General features: G+C 43.7%; 1 protein-coding gene across 4 annotated transcripts in view; it reads right to left on the minus strand.

Moving 5' to 3' along the window:
* Nucleotides 1-3,480: 3,480 nt before the first annotated feature.
* Nucleotides 3,481-18,015, minus strand: part of LOC135204667 (gastrula zinc finger protein XlCGF52.1-like) — a 41,041-nt gene continuing 26,506 nt past the window's right edge. For 2 of the 4 annotated variants that reach the window (XR_010312282.1, XR_010312283.1), the window contains exon 5: nt 4,010-5,406. The gene's annotated coding sequence lies outside the window, so the exon portion shown is untranslated. Of the gene's footprint in view, nt 5,407-11,872; nt 17,129-18,015 lie in introns of those variants that run through there. The other 2 variants (XR_010312281.1, XR_010312284.1) reach the window with 2 other exon arrangements.

Raw genomic sequence — 18,015 nt, forward strand, 5'->3', positions numbered from 1 at the left:
GGCCCCCCTGGATATGTCAGAATCATCTGCAGGAGGCTGGGACCATCAGGGAATGCAGCCCTCCTCCAGGACCGCTAAAGCCTCCCCCTCCTCTTTTAGAGCCAGGTCCGCACCTTCTCGCAGAGGTAAAGGCGGCCGCTTCACCAGGAGGAAGTAGGAGGCGAGGCCTCCTAGCTGACTTGATGCCATGGGTGGGGGGATGCCTCTCCAATCATTGCCGGGGCTGGGAGGATCTCTGGGCCAATCCCTGGACCGTCCAGGTCCTCAGGGACGGTTACCAGATCCCCTTCCAAGATGTAAACCTCCCCTGACGGGGGAGCCGGACAGCAGGGCGTTCAGCCCCGGACCCCTCGCTCTGTGCTGGCGGCCTTGAGGGACAGGGTCTATATGCTGTCCCTGGACCTCAAAGACGAATACTTCCAGATCCCTGTACACCCCTCCTGTAGGAAATACCTTTGCGTAAGGAGGGAGGGATTAACGTACCAGTTCAGGACCCTGTGTTTTGGCCTGTCCATGGCGTCACAGGTATTCACAAGAATATTCTCCCTTGTGTTCGCCTGGGCCCACAAGAAGGGCATGCGTCTCCTGCGGTACCTGGACGATTGGCTACTCCTTTCCTCCTCAAAGGATCTCTTGAGGGAACAGAGGGACAAACTCCTGAACCTTTGCGCTTGTCTAGGTATCGTCCTGAACTGGAAGAAGTTGCACCTGGAGCCCACCAACATGATGGTGTACTTGGGAATGGATCTAGACACAGTAAGAGCCATGGCGTTCCCGTCAGAGAAACAAATATCCAGCTTCAAGGATATAGCGACCCCCTTCCTGACAGACACGCCCCAACCAGCAGAGTGGCAGAGGCTTATAGACCACCTCGTCTCCCTGGAGAAGCTAGTGCCCCAGGGAAGGCTGAAGATGAGGCCCGTCCAGTGGAACTTGAAGGACGGGTGGGCCTCAGACAGGAAGAACCCATGGGAGATGATAGCTCCCTCTCAGCCAATGGCAGAGGCCCTTCACTGGTGGCTAGACGACACATACCTCTGGTGGGGGGTTGCGCTGGCGGACGTCCATCCGGAGATGCTCTTATTCACGGACAGATCAAGGGAGGGTTGGGGAGCCCACCTACGGACAGTAATGAGGGGGGGGGGGGGGGAGCCGCCGCGAAAAACTCTATTTCAACAAGGCCACCTGGAACCTCCCCTGGCTATCCTCAAAGCACTCCAGGTCTTCGAAACCAGCCTGAGGAACAAGCGAGTGGCAGTTATGTGCGACAATGCCATCGTCGTTGCTTACGTCAAAAGGAGGGGGGTCTGAGACTGCAACCCCTGTGCTCCCTGGCGGACACCATTCTAGAGTGGGTGGAGAACGCCAGGATCTCCCTGTCAGCAAGGTTCATTCCAGGAAAAGGAACGTGATCGCCAACCGACTCAGCAGGCAAGGCCAGGTCCTAAGGACAGAATGGTCCCTACACCCGGCAGTAGCAGGCGACTTGATTGGGAGGTGGGGCTCCCCCTCCATAGACTTGTTCGCAACAAGCCTGAACCGCAAGCTCCCGGCGTTCTGCTTCCCACCCTGGACCTGGCAGTGGTGTGGGAAGACATGTTCCAGCACCCCTGGGACAGGCTAGACCTCTACGCATTTCCCCCCTTCGGAGTCCTTCCTCAGGCAGGTCCTGAATCAACTTTGGACCTCCAAAGCAGGTTACCAAGCGAAGTGGAAGCTCTTTGGGGCCCAGTGCAAGGGACAGAACTTGGACCCCCTACGAACCAAGATTCCCCACATCGCGGAATTCCTAGTCCATCTGAGGGATGACAAGGGGCTCTCCATCGTGGCTATCAAAGGGGTCAGGGCAGCCTTGAGCCAGGTCTTTTATCAAAGTGGGGTAGACCTGGGGTATTCCAAGGACATCTCCCTACTCATTAGGGGATTCGAACAGACCTGGCCCCCCAGGTCCCTGTCAGTACCTCGCTGGGACGTGGCCAGGGTCCTGGCTGCTCGGGGAAAAAGGCCCCCTCAGAGCCGCTAAAGGATATCACAGACCGAAAGCTCACTCTCAAGACGGTCTTCCTCTTGGCTTTAGCATCCTCCAAGAGGGTGGGGGAGCTTCATGGCCTCTCCAACCAGGTGTCCCACTCAAGGGGTTGGAGAGAGCTAACCTCCAAATTCCTACCGTCCTTTGTAGCAAAGACCCAGAACCCGTCGGTGGTAGACGAGCGGTTCGCAGAATTCATTCCAACCCTTCCGAAGTCCGAGGATCCCAGGGACTTGCTCCTCTGCCCAGTCAGGGCGGTGAGGAAGTATCTCGACATAATGGAACGACTCCGCCCCGGTATCCACAACCTCTTCATCTCTACCGGGAGCGAGAAGAGGACAGTCGCGAAGAACACCATCTCCTTCTGGTTGAGGGAGACCATCAGGAGGGCCTATGACGGAGAGGGGATGGTCCCTGAGCAAGGCGCGAAGCCCCATGACATCAGGGGTATATGCACCTCCTTGTCTTCCTCCAAGAATCTGGCCGTCGGCCAGATCTTACAGGCAGGGGTGTGGAGGAGACAGTTCATCTTTACAACCCATTACCTCCAGGATTGCACGAGAGGTCCCTTGACGCCTTTGCGATAGGGCTAGTGGTGGCGGGCCAGCAGAGGGTCTAGCCTAGCCTATGGGGGGTATGCGTCGTATGAATGCGAGTGTGGGTATGAGGTGTGTCCATCCTCCATATCCTACCCTGCTCCTCTCCCCCCTTCCCTACTGGGCCTTCGACGTAATCGCCAAAATTCCTGAGTCTTCAGGCGAGTCTATGAGAGGAATATTCGTTTTTACAGACCATTGCATTACACTCAGAGTTTTATTCCCTGCTCTTCCCACTAGTCAGGATTGCCTCTGTACGGTGAGGGGATCCCCACCTCCGCCCTAATCCAGTGGAGTGGGTCTCCCTCCTCTTCCCTCTCCTCCTTCCTTCCTGCAGGAGGCTGACCTCTAACTTGTAGGGACTTATCCCTCCCTAGATACTCCCGCCTCCTAAGGATTGAAAGTCTCCTTAGAAAGTAGTTCGGGGTAAGTATACGGAATCGGAACAAATCACAAATTTTAAGTAATTTGAATTTTTCCTAGCTATACTCACCCCGAACTACGGAATTTTTACACCCACCCTTCCGTCCCCGCGTATCTGAGGGCAGGAGCTCTAGGGGCATGGAAAGGATTGCAGGTCAGAGGTCGTGATCTTCAACCCTAAGGCATACCTGGCTGGGGGTCGAGAGGGAATAACCAGTTTTTTCCGGTCGGTACCGGATTGACATCCAGGATTCTCCTAAGAAAGTAGTTCGGGGTAAGTATAGCTAGGAAAAATACAAATTACTTAAAATTTGTGATATCTTGCTGATAAGTGGGCACTTATGTATTCTTGAAAAGGTTTGCAGGTACTTATGATGACTTAAAAAAAACAAAATATTGTACTTATAACTTTAGAAAGAAAATGCTCTAAGTATACAAGTACAGAAACCAGCTAAAAATCCATAATTGCCAATATCTCCGGAAACACAAAATGATATGTGTACTCCTTGTTTGTACAGTACAAGAATTTTGTACTTTTGTTTCTTCTGGTTATCTGAGGTTTTGAGGTAACTGACCTATTACAATATGCAAAACCTAACCCCTGGAATTGCTTATATACAAGCGTAAGAAACAGCATATAATCTGATGTTATTGTGTTTGTTCATCTACAGAAGGTCAACAATTGGTATCTTTTACATACATGAAATAAACAATTTCTTGCATTAACCTACAAAAGCAAATAACTTTTTGCATTCACCTACAAAAAGTAAACAATTTTGCCTTCATTTTAGTACAAACAATGAAGAGTCATCTTTTTTTACCTACAATAAATAATCAATTGCATTCGTTCCACTAAAACAATCCAAGGCATAGCACTTTCTACACAGATCATACATATGAACTCCTTTCATTCTAAAACAAAAGCACTTACCTGGAAGCAATAAACTTGTGGCTTCTGTTTACCAACAGCAAATATATTTGTTCCTTTTTATTCAGCTAAAAGTGACATACAAAAAAATAAAAAATAAATTACCATAAAAGTACCTCAACCATTTGAGGGTCTCTTGAAAAGTATTCAGCTTCAATCCAAAATAACCATCACCAATCTGTTTTAATATAAAATTTACAGCGAGTGATGAAAAAATGCTGCTGTTACTTGTTAAAAAAAATATTTGTTAATATTAAGTTGTCAATATGGGCATCTGAATTATCAGACATTTCCTGAATCTCAAAGATCTTTAGTTAAAGCTTTAAGTTTTCAAATGAACTAAAAACTGGAGAGGGTAGAATTGTAGACACCTAATGAGGAAGAGCCTGAAAGGAAGTGATGACTCGTACAAGGAAGAAGGCAGTGTCGCTAGGGAGGCAGAAAAAATCGTGCACCTCTCTCTTACAAGCAGAGAAAATTAGACTGATCCTTTAAACTATTAGGTCCGCCATTTCATCCCGAATAATAAACAGAAGTGTCGTTCTTCACTTGCTAAGAGAAGGGTCTTCCTTTCAACACCATTTAATATTTTTTCATGCAGAGGTTAACTAGATACAAAATACAAAGGAGCATATCAACATTTTAATGTTTAACTGCTTTTTCAAAGGTCTTCCTCGTGGTTCCTATAATTTCTAACATTATTATGGTACTATACTCATTTCTTGGCATTGTTAGGACTGTCCATTCTGTTTGAAGTAAGCTGGCAAGAGAGGATTATTGTTATCATGTCAAACAATAACAACCACTGTCATCAATTGATATCCCGCTAATTGTTATGACCTGGCTAACTGCATAATTCACTTTAAAGTCACTTTCAGGCTGACCAACACCACCCTTGCTCACGTTACTGACTCCAAAATCTGAAATGACACTCTCAACACTAGGTACATCTAGAATAAAACCACACTGTCACTTCCTCTCCAGTCCCTAGCTCTCCGCTCCAACCTGTTTGCTATGCTCAGTTGAGCAGCCCTACTTTGCCTACTTCCGACTCGATGGCATTGGAGTCCACTATCTCAGACATAATAACAACACTTTCGTCTCAGCTCCATGCACAAACGCATCTCCGGCCTCGCAAGTCTCGTCGCTGCCGGACCGACTCTTGTCGTTCGAGCCGTTGGTCTCAACGTAGCTCTGCAGCAGACAGTGAGAGTACCTGCACCTGGCCATCTGAATCACTGTTGTTATTGGGGTCCTGGTCGGAATCGACCACCATGATCATATAAGGTGCCATGTACCTCCTGAAGGAGTGTCTATGCATTCCAGTGCTGCCGCTGCTGATGGACAGAATGGTGTTTGGAAGCCTGTGCAATTCGCCATTCACCCGACTCTCATCAGTATTCCTCTGGCTCTCTGGGTGGTACAGGTATCTGGAATATGTGACAATCAGTGCTGGTCTCTATGATAATAATAAACTTCATTGAACAGAATGGCCAAATGGATGCCGTTACGTTTGTATTGATGTTCTTCAATCTCTCGAATAACTCTTTTTAGCAGCAAACAATTGATGCAACAGGTAGTAGTAAGTAAATTATATAAATTTACATATATTATTATGAAGCCCTCTTGGTTCATAATATAAAACAGTATTGGAACTGGATAGACTGGCAGGAATGGAGACAACAAAGGAGGAAGGAGCTCAACAAAACCCAAAGAGTTACCGTAAAAGTAATTTATTTACATAATTAAAACGTTTATACAATTATGTACAAAGTTGGGCTCACCAATATTTACACAAAGGAGTTGGTAGCAAAATTTACTTTAAAGCCAAATACCCATTCAAATTAAAAACTTACTGAACAACACAATTAAATACTCAATCAAAAAAATACATCAGCAACAATCATTAAATACTTAACATGAAACAACAAAAGCTATACAATCAAATCCAAAATTATTTCACTCTGAAAATTAAGTCATTACTGAAAGTTACTCCAAGTACTAAACATTACAAGTTCAAAAACACTTCATACATAACATCAAATCAATTACAAAACTAACGTCACAAACATTACGTTACTCCAAATGAGAACATCAAAAACATGCGAGCATCAAAAACGTATTGGGGTTGGTGTAAGCGCAAACTCTACTTCATAATCCTCATTCAAAGATAAATAATTGACTTAAGTCCATAAACATCAATAAACGTTACCAGGCCAGCATAAATATTACGATAAACATGAACTAAGGAGCAATGCAAACACATAACACTTCAAAAATTACTTTAACAGTCTGTTAAATTCACAATACTGCATTAGCACAATCTTTCAAAAATTACTTTAAGAAAGTCAGTAAATTCATAATAAGAAACCACCAACAAAATTAAACTGGTCGATATAATAAATATCAATTGTCAGTAAATTCATAATAATGAAGCAGCAGCAAAGAACAAACTGATCAGTATGACAAATAACTTCAATAAATTCCTAAAATATAACTTCCAAACAAACTTGAAATTTACAGATGAAAGTCATAATGTTTAACACAACCACCATAAGGTTATTTTCATAATATATATTATAACCTCCAAATAAATCTGAAATTTACAGATAACAGTCATAACTTGTAACACAACCAACACAGGGTTATTTTCATTTTACATTAAACCTCCAAACACAAATCTGAAATTTACAGATAAAAGTCATAACCCATAACACAACCACCATAGGTAATTTTAAGGAGGTGGGCCTACAACATCAGCAAGTCTATCATACTCAGACCAGAACACTCAAATGCAGCTAACATCCGAAACAGTCGGAAGTGAAGTCACACTCCAACCAACTTAGTTACACTCCATCTCAAACTAGTCCACCATACTCAGACCAGAACACTCAAATGCAGCCATATTATATGATGAAGTCGTACACAAAAAGACTTTCACCCCGAATCATTGTTGTACTCTAGACGACGAGGTCACAGTATATGATGAAGTTGTACTCCAAACGACAGTCACACTCAATCACTGTTGTACTCTATATGACAAGGCCACAATATAGGATGAAGTTGTACTCCATCTGGCCCTCAGGTAAGCTAACTGCTTCTTGACTCTATGCTAAACAGCTTCTTGCCTCCATGCTGGCATGCTGCTGACTGGTCAGTATTCCTCGCTACCTTTCTACCGACTGCTCTAAGATTGTCCCCTACTGCCTCATGCTACCAAAGTCCCCGTGACAGGCATAAATTACCACAACAGAAAAACAAAAATTCACAGGTAAGGAGGCAACAACCATAGCAATGGAACCATCGGGAAACACTCGTCCCAACAAAACTACCGCTGTATAATCCTTACAATAATCATATAAATGATATATTTATACTGTATAAATTACATAATTATATTCCTTTATTCACTCATGTTTCAGCAGTTCTCTCTTTACTGACAGGCCAATGAAGCAAAGGGTAAAATTATGCCATAGGATTTATAGGAATGAAATGGAATACAAAATTTAGGCCAAGTGCTGGGACTATGATGAGGCCATTCAGGGCTGAAAGGGAAGCCGAGAGGAATAGAAAGGTTAGGTTTGGAAGGCATAACAGGAGGAACACCTTTTACTGTTGAAGAAGCACTATGAAGCAACTGTCAGGAGAAGAGGGCCGAGGAGAGTAAAGGTGCGTCCACATGGTCAAACAATGTCTGACGGACATTGTTACCAATTAACAATTGTCTGCTGGTCTTGGCCTTGTGAGCAGAGTAAAACCAGTGGTATACAACCTAATCTGTTACCACCACTGTTTGTTGCCAGATCTACTAACATTGTTTCAACGCTTATGACGTCACCCTGCTTCGCCTATGATACGGTAAAAATGTCTGTCCATCAGACATTGTTCAACCGTGTGGACGCACCTTAAGATGGAAGAAAGAGGAAACAACTGTCAGGAGAAGAGGGCTGAGGAAAGTAAGATGGAAGAAAGAGAACAGTATGAACAGAGGTACAGCAGCTACTAGGGACCATGGAAGGGATGCTGCAAAGAATTTTCAAGTATTGCCCACATGATGTACACTGAAGACACTACTCCCCGTGGGATGAAAGAATGTATGAAAGGCCCGACAACGGAAGACCTGAAGGGAAAACAAAGGCAGCGGCGTAGAGCAGGAGCTAATTCCTGTACGGGGCCAAATATATAGTAGTTCATTCAACTGGTACTACATACGAAGAGGTTTGATGCTATGGATGGTTAGGATGGACCCTCTAGACCACCACTAAGAAAGCTGTTACACTCAAATTGTGGTATTACTTTTTCAGTATGGTCCATTCTGTAAGGGAGATGATGCAAAGAGCTTGTTACAATTTCAGAGATAAGGGGAGCTTACCAGTAAAATGGCAACTTTTTCTTAACCAATTAGTTATATTTTTACAGTGCAGAGTGTGTCTGACATGTTGCCAGCCTTTTTTCCCTTCTCACATATTATTCCTTTACCAGATTTGGGGTCAAATCTGATGTGAGAATGACAAAATGACACTTTTATGTGTATGTATAACTTACCCAGGAATTTCTTAGCTTAGGGTTTCTACTCAACAGCAGCTTCACTTTTTAAAATCATGGCAGCAACAGTCTTTCGTTTCTGGAGGTGACTGACCCCACCCACTTTCAGGGTCAGAGAGAAAAACAACTCGGCCAAGAGCTCAATTTTGTTTATGGTCAAATGTCGATGCAAGGGGAGGACTGCAGGCTCCATTCAGATTTACTGGGTAAGTATATATAACATTTTATTTTATCATAAAAATTAAATTTTTATACAAGTAACTAATCCCTTACCTGGTGAGAGAGCTGCTGCAGGTAGATACTGCCTCTGGTTGGCACTCATCTCAACCAAGTATGTAGCGGTATAGCCAGGATTGCCTCTAATGAAGTGGGAGAATTCCCAATGAAGGAGAAGTCCAATTGTTGACGAAGTTGACGTGAACTTTGCAACGAAGGAGACATCCAAACATTAACAACTCCAACAAATATTTGCCCCTCCCAAGGGCACAGTACAATAAAAAACAACTACCAGGGAATATAGTCACCTACAACACATATTATAAAAATATATATCCTTCACTAAAATCGGAGGGGACTCCAGGTACATAGTACCCTCCAGGCTCACCAAAAACTCAACACCCTATTTTAAGGCGAAGAGACAGAGGGATTGAAGGGATGCTTCATACGTTTCCTCTCCAAACACTACACCAGCCATGTCTCAAAAATAATGCAAATCAAACATTGATCGACATTTCTTGTAAAATAAAAGAAAGGAAAGGTTATTTTTAAAAGCTGCCGATATAGCAACTGCTCTCACATCGTGGGCTCTAACCTTTAGTACAGATAAAATATCCTCTCCAATTTGAGTGTGGTTCCAAAATGAGATGTTGCAAAAAGAATACGTGAGCAGACAAGGGTCTCGAGGGGTTCTTCACCAAACGCCAAAGGTTACTTGCTGGACCTCTAATCTTCTCTCCTTTGGATACAATATCTTAGTGCTCTTACTGGGCACAGAACTCTCACCTCTTCTTCTGGACCAAGGATGTCCATTAAACATTTATGGTAAAGGAACGAGGCCAGGGCTGTGAGAGATTTTCATTCTTTGTTAGGAAACCCAGAGTGAGGGAACAGGCAGCATCTCCCTGTGAAAAACCAATCCTTATGTCTATCGCGTGGAGCTCACTCACCTTCTTAGCAGTGGCTAGAGGTACAAGAAAAATAGTCGTCTTGTGAGGTTTCTCAATGAAGACAAACACATGGCCTCAAAACGAGAATCTGTCTAGGTTCCAAGGACACGTTTCTTCATTCTTATTCTTGGTCATGTAAGAAGACCAAATAAGGTCTGAGGGATCCTGGTTGGATGAAATATCTAACCCTCTGTGTCTAAGAACAGAGGTAAGCATAGCTGTATATCAAGCATAGCTGTATATCCTTTTATATTTGAAGAAGACAGGCCCCTGGAGGATCTTGAGTAAAGAAAAAAAAAGTCTGCCACTTGAGCTAAAGTGGTTTGTTATTTTTCTTGCATCAAAGTCTAAACACTGCACACTTCGCCTGGTGGACTTTGCTAGTACACTGTAGTCTACATTGAGTGCTAGTTTCTGTAGCAGCTCTTGAAAAGCCCTTCGCTCATATGAGTCTGCAGACAGTCGAAATTGTCTCAGAGCCAGAGTGGATGTGTCATGATAAAACCTCCAGAAGTGAGGTTGTCAGAGCAGACTTGGAATCAATGGAAGGAGCCTTGAGAAGTCTACCAGGAGTTTGAGAAATTCCGGAAACCATTCCTTCCACGGCCAAAAAGGAGCTATCAGGGTCATCTTGACGTTCTAGTGCAACTGGAACCTCTTGAGGACCTCCTTTACCATCCACGTACAGACCCAAGTTGGACCAATCCAGCATCATCGCATCAGTCGCCCAAGCTAGAGGATCTGGGAAGGGTGAGCAGCACAGAGGAAGATGGTGGTTTCTGGATGTCGCATACAAATCCAACGTCACTTCTCCCCACAATTTCTAAGGGTCGACACAAACCCTATGGTCCAAGTCCCACTCTGTAGGGAGTATCTGCTTGCGACGGCTTAACTCATCCGCTTCATCTTCCCTGAATGAATCTTGTGATCAGATGGGTACGATTTTGATCTGCCCAAAGAAGGAGACTCCTGGCTGACTTACAGCAGGGGATCTGTTCCAGCACCGTGCTGCAATTTGATTTCCACTGTAAGTCTGTTTTTCTCCGTTAACGGCACTTTAACAGCACTCACAGTGCCATAAGTTGATGTTGCATCATGTTACAGTGCCATAATCACTGTTGACTTCATGCTTGTTCTTTCCATTAGCACCGTCAACAGCACTTACGGCAGTAACAGGCCGTTAACGGCGCTGAAAAAGCGTTCATAAGATCGTACCGCCGTAAGTCAGTGGTGTCATAAGTTGAGGACGCACTATGATTGGTCAGTAGAAAAATACCAAAAGAGTGGTCATTTACCAAGACATAGCGAAGAAATTCTCTGTTGGGCTTCCTATACTGATAAATTTTGACCATTTTTATGACTTTGCAGTGTCAGCAGACTGCAAAATCATAAAAATGGTCAAAACCATGTTATACTTTTTGTTTGTTTGTATGGTGTTTTTACGTTGCATGGAACCAGTGGTTGATCAGCAACAGGACCAACGGCTTTACATAACTTCTGAACCACTTCAAGAGTGAACTTCTATCACCAGAAATACACATCTCTGACCCCTCAATGGAATGCCCGAGAATCGAACTTGTGGTCACTGAGGTGGCAGGCAAAGACCACACCAACCACACCACTGAGGCATTAAAAACCATTTTATTTAACTATAAAAATGGTTATATAACATGGCATAATAAAAGAGTGATAACACAATTTGAGTGAAATAACTAACTGGTGATGTTCAAGAAGGTTTGTACTAAATACCTGAGTCATCAAACTTTGTATATAGGTCCAGTTGAGCGAAACCATTTTTCTCAACCCTGTGCTCCTGCTCTAGAATGAGAAGGTAACCAAAACAATCTTTAAAAGACCCAACAATGGAAGAAGACCTCAGGCTCGAGTCTTCCGCTCAAAAACCAACAGATATATTGACCTCGCCCTCTTCTTCCTTATTGTTGTCCTCTATATTGTCTCGGGCACTTCTTCAGTTGTTGATTGCCAAAGCACAACTATGGGACGCATAGAAAGAAATGAAAAGGAAACTGAGGAATAAAAATGTTTGTGAAAGGGAAACTGAGGAAAAATAACAGAAAGCATTGAAAGGGAAACTGAGAGGAATAAAAATGTAATAACAGAAAAGTCTGAAGGTGAAACCGAGAGGAACAGAAGAACGGAGGCCCGAGAGACGAACAAACTTTACCGTGGGCAGAGTCATTATTGTCGTCCGAATAGGAAGTCACGGAAGAATACTGCTGCTGCTGCTGCAACCTCAGGTCCGCCTGAGGTCCACGTTCGAAGTCCAGCCCTCCGCTCCCACTGGACAAGGGGGTCAAAGAATGCCATCATCCTGGGGTCTTCATCTGTGTTTCTGTGGCTGTAGTCATGATTGACGTCCGATGGAAGGGAAATAGAATATAGGATTCAGGCCAAGTGCTGGGAAAGGGAAACTGACCGCAAGGAAGGTTCAAAGGCATAACAGGAGGAGAAAAACTTTTGCAGTTGAAGCACGATGAAATTGTTGTTAGGTGAAGTTGAAGGGAAGTCAGATGGAAGAGAGAGAATATGAAAGGAGGTACAGTAAAAGGAATGAAAGAGGTTGCAGCTAAGAGGCCAAAGGGCTGCTTTGCTGCAAAGAACCCAATTAAGTAATGCCTACAGTACACCACCCTCCTAAGGGGTACAAATATCTTTGGGCTAACTTTAGAATTTACTCTTAGACAGAAACGAACGTTAGAGGAAGGCATTACAGAATGCATGACCTACCTACAATAAGTAATGCTGTACGGGGCAGTGCCATCAGTGCACCTCACTCAGGGCACAGTAGGCATTACAGTCTCTGCTCCATCCCTTCCAAGACCCCTAGATTCCTTTAACTGCACCTCCGTTCACATTCTCTTCTTTCATCTTACTTTCCTCAACGCTCTTCTGACATTTGTCTCATAAAGCTTCAACTGCTGTTTCTCTTTCACTGCTGAATGACATCATAGGTCCCAGGGCTTGGCCTTTGGTCTAAATGCTACATTCCCTTCTGCTTCGGTAGCTTTGTAAAACAAATACAGGCAGTCCCCGGGTTACGACGGGTTAGGTTTACGACGTTCCGAGGATAAGGCGCTTTTCAATTATATTCATCAGAAATTATTTCCAGGGTTACGACGCCTACAACGCTCATCTGGCAGAAGAAATATGACACCAAAAATGCAAAATAATCAATATTTGAAGGTTTTTTGATGCAAAATGCAATAAGAATGCAGTTTACATAGTTTTGAATGCACCCAAAGCATTAAAAGTAAGGTTTTCTTAGCTTTTTTGGTGATGTTCTGGCTTACGACGATTTTCGGGTTACAACGCGTCTCAAGAACGGAACCCCCGTCGTAACCCGGGGACTGCCTGTACAAGAGCACCTCTGAATCTATTGTTCTGTAAAGCTTGTAACTCAGGCGGAGAAGGTCTGGACATGCTATAATTATGGAAGGGAAATTCAGGCAGGAAATGAACCACCGACTGAACTAGCAAGATGCCAAAGAAATGTTTTTTCATGACATTGGCGACAGTTAATTCCATACTTGATGAGATGAATAGTTACAGTACTACTAGTGAATTACTCCTGGCCCCCCCTCCCTTCTGTATTTTCCTATTTCCTAAAATTAACCCACAAATGTTGAATATCAAATTCATTTTGTATATATAGTGTAGGTCTCTCTCTCTCTCTCTCTCTCTCTCTCTCTCTCTCTCTCTCTCTCTCTCTCTCATCTGCTAGTATGATTGGGTTGTTTGTTTTAACGCTCATTTTACAAATACTGTATAGCATAGTATGACAAACAGAAAACAATAAAAAAAGGGATTTTGACGGAGGAAAAATCTATTTCTGGGGAGAGACCTGTGTCGCCCGGTGAAAAGGTCCTTCTTACTTCTTTTCTGATATAAATAATTTCCAAATATACCAGAGAAAGTTAAACCATTGGTATGCAGAGGTTACTACCCTCGCGCGAGCACCTCAAGGGCGTCGTGTATAAAGAAAGGGCGTGTGAAAGCCACTAAACACAGGTCATCTTCCAATTAGATTACTCCTTCGTCAATACATGAACGTGGGATGAGCCGTTACAGCGGTCTCAACCACACCGCTCCGACTCCCCCAGCCCCCGCCCGATGCGAGCGCCATCTTACATCCTTCTGTAAGAGATTTCAGTAATGGCTTGGAAAGGAATGGGATGGGAAACAGGGTAGGGTTTCACCGGGCGACACAGGTCTCTCCCCAGAAATAGATTTTTCCTCCGTCAAAATCCCTTTTCTGGGTCGACCTGTGTTCGCCGGTGAAAAAATACAAGAGAATGCCTTCCAAGCTCATGAATTCAAATTAATACTAAGGATAACGAAAACATCATTAATAGATAAATCTTCATTAACTAATTATTACTAGTATATAAACTTAATGTCTGAACTTAAGAATATAACTTATATTATAACTTAATCACTAAATATGCATACATAAATCAAAAATGTAAAAGACTCATATACATTTCATAATACAATATATACATGTAGGATTAAGCACAATCCAAGATTGATCGATATTCTGAAGAGGAAAGCATGATACTTGGATGGCTGAATCTGATCTACCGAGGTGAGAGGCATCGTGGCGAGAGTGGCAGGTAGAAAGGTGAAAGTAAAAGGAATGGGACGAAATTGAAAGAAAGGAAAGTTAGTCCGGAGAGATTAAACTCCCCGCCGCTATAGTGGAAAATTTTAAGGCTTGAATATTTCTTAGGTAGTGGCGTTTAAAGACCCGAGGAGATTTCCAACCCGTATACTTCTTAAGGTCATCAAAATTCATATTTTGAAAATAATTAATTGAGGTAGCTATAGCCCGAATATCATGAGCATGTGGAAAAGATTCTGGGTTAGCCTGTTTTATGAAGTAGAGTATTTGCTGTCTAATACCTTGAATGGAGATAGTACCACCTTGCTCTCTGGAAAATAAAGGACCGGAGGATCGTGAGGAGGATCTAGCTAAAAAGGCTTTAAGAGTTACCACAGGACACAGGGATGTATCCTGAGGTAGAGGTATAATTTTCCAAGGAGACCATCTATTTTGAGGATCTTCATTTTTAGCTAGGAAACTCCTATCCGGAGAGAGCAGTACTTCTCCTGATGGGAGGAAATCTAAGTTCTCAGGATTACGTGAGAGAGCTGCTAATTCTGATATTCTGGCGCCTGAGGCCATGGCTGTAAGAAACAATGTTTTTCTCAGCAGAGAAATGTAAGAGCAAGATTCGTTGTTGGTGTCCGAGGCTAGTTTCAAAACATTGTTTAAAAACCAAGTGACCTTTTGAGGACAAATTGTAGGTCTAAGTCGAGCACAAGCTTTGGGAATGGATGAAAAATAAGAATCTGCTAAATTAATATTAAACCCGACCTGAAAAATCTTTTTCAGAGCTGACTTAATCGTAGTAATAGTACTAGCGGCTAGGCCTTTATCAAACAAGGTTTTAAAGAATGAAATGGCCAAATTCGGGGTCATTTGAAGAATATCCCAATTCTTTATAAATTCCGCTAACTTCTTAACAGCCAAATCATATTGCCTAAGCATTGAATCCCTTTTGTCAGATTCTATGAATAAGACGTTCTCCGGATCAATATTTGCATCTTTATGAGCTGCAAATTTCATGAAGTCCACAAAGTTAGGGTTTGAACTATTTTTGAGGAAGCTGACACAGTCTGAGTTTGGACTATTTGTGTCAATTTTGGATGTGGGATCCGTCTGGGATAGAGTTTCAGCTCTAGTAGGAGCGGAAACCAATTGCTCTTGGGCCAGTTGGGTGTTACTAGGGCTACTGATCCTTTGAAGAAACGTAGTTTGTGTAATACCTTCATCAGAAGATTCACTGGAGGGAACAGATAAATCTTCTGCCAGTGGTTCCAGTCCAAGGCTAATGCGTCCATGGCATAGGCCTGAGGGTCCAGGTTGGGGGCTACGTAGCAAGGTAGTTTGTGATTGGTGCATGTCGCAAATAGGTCTACCTGGAGATCTGGAACTAGTCTGGATATCCACCGAAACGAATTCATGTTTAGGGACCACTCCGATTCTAAAGGCTTGGTCCTGGATAAAGCGTCCGCTATAACATTTTTCACTCCTGCCAGATGTGTTGCTGACAGGAACCAGTTTCTTTTTGCTGCCAAGGAAAATATTGCTACTAGAACATGATTCAGATTGGGTGATTTGGAACCTCCTCTGTTTATGCAGTGGACTACCACTGAATTGTCTGAGACTATTCTCACATGACTTGTCTTGTGATGATGCAATTGTTTCAAGGTTAGAAACACTGCCATTGCCTCCAACACGTTTATGTGAAATTGTTTCATATTGAGTGACCAGGTTCCCTGAAACATTTGGTGTTGGGAGTAACCCCCCCAACCACTGAGTGACGCGTCTGTATGAATCGTCACTTGAGGAGGGGGAATTTGTAAAGGAACTGATTTGGTCAGTTTCTTGGACTGTGTCCATGGGAGAAGTCTCTTTATTAAAACGTAGGGAATTATAGATACTTTGTCTCTTAAATGTATCTTTGCTCTCTTCCTCCAAACTCGATTGATGTCTTTGAGTTTGGCTTTCAGTAGGACGTCTGTTACAGAGGCAAATTGGAGTAAGCCGAGAATTCTTTCTAAAGCTTGTCTTGTTATCGTTTTGTTCTTGATAAATTGTTTTGTTGCTAATGCTATCTCTTTGACCTTCTTGGGTGGAAGGGATAGTTTGTGGTCTTTTAAGTCCCAATGAATACCCAGCCAATCGAACTGACTTGCTGGTTGTATCCAGGATTTTTCGAAATTCAACTGAAATCCTAGACTTTGTAAGAACTGAATTACTTTGTTTGTTGCTTTGTGGCATTCTTCCACTGTGTTCGCCCAAATGAGCCAATCGTCTAGGTAGGCTACTAGCATTATTCCTTGGTTCCTGAGTTGTTGCAATACTGTCTCTCCTAGTTTCGTAAATATCCTGGGAGCAATGTTGAGGCCGAACGGCATCACCTTGAATGCGTAGGATTTTCTGCCTAAGCGGAAGCCTAGGTAGGGAGAGAAATTTCTTGCTATCGGAACATGATAATAAGCGTCTGTAAGATCTATAGAGGTGGTGACGGCCCCACGGGGAAGTAAGGTCCGTACCTGCGAGACAGTCAGCATACGGAACTTGTCGCAGAGAATGTAAGAATTCAGTTTGGACAAGTCCAGAACTACTCTCCTTTTGTAAGAATTCTTCTTTGGAACAGTAAACAGACGTCCCTGGAATTTTAGGCGTTTTACTTTCTTTATAGCCTTTTTCTGTAGAAGATCTTTGGTGTATTCTTTCAGATCTGGTGTAGGTGTCTAAAAGAAATTCACCGGCGGAGGTGGAGACCCCTTCATCCACTTCCAACCCAGACCCTTGGAAACAATACTGTGTGCCCAAGGGCTGAAGGTCCATTGATCTCTGAACCGGTACAGTCTCCCTCCTACCCGGTCCTTCTCATTGATTATGGGTCGGCTTGTATCCTCTACCACCCCTTGCGCCTCTGGTTCTAGGTCCGCTACGTTGGCTGAACTGTCCTCTAGCTCTATTACCACCGGATTGTGTAGGGTATCCTCGAAAGGCTCCGGTGGCTTCGTAGGCCGGGTTAAATGCCGGAGAAGACATCCATGCTGCTGTGGTAGATGACTGTCCGCCCTGTGGTGCTGGTACAATCATAAATTGTTGTGGTTGAGGAGCTTTTGATGTCGAAGGTTTCGACGCCTGGGCTGGAGGATTAGCTTGTTGACGTCGCTGACCACGGAACCCCTTGTAAGTAGTAAAATATTTTTGTTTCTTTTTCGGGTTCTGGTGCTTCGATGTAGGGTCGAACTTCCGTTTGGAAGAGAGACCCCAACGAACTCGAAGGTTTTGGTTTGTCCTGGCCGCCTCCTGTAGCACCTTGTCCACTTCTTCTTGAGGAAAGAGATTCTTTCCCCAGAAGGAAGATTTGATCAGTCTGTTAGGCTCATGCCTAATAGTCGCCTCAGCTAATACATGCTTCCTGCAGCTCTTCCTGGCTGCAATGAATTCATGGAGGTCCAGCTGATAAGTCTGTAACAGACTCTTCGCTAAGACCTTGAAGAGTTGCTCTTCTTTATAGATCGAAGCCACCAACTCCAGTGATGTCACTGCGTTGATGGATCTTGCCAACCTCGATCTTGCTTCAAACTCTGCCTTAAGTAAGTTCTCCGGCAGTTTCGGAAGTCTTTCTGAAAATAGGGAAGACGCACAGTCTGCGTCTAGCTTACCAACTGTGAAAGTTGACGGAACGTCATGCCAGAAATCTCTAGTGGCTGGCATGA

The sequence above is a fragment of the Macrobrachium nipponense genome, chromosome 47, assembly GCF_015104395.2.
Source record: "Macrobrachium nipponense isolate FS-2020 chromosome 47, ASM1510439v2, whole genome shotgun sequence".
NCBI lineage: Eukaryota > Metazoa > Arthropoda > Malacostraca > Decapoda > Palaemonidae > Macrobrachium > Macrobrachium nipponense.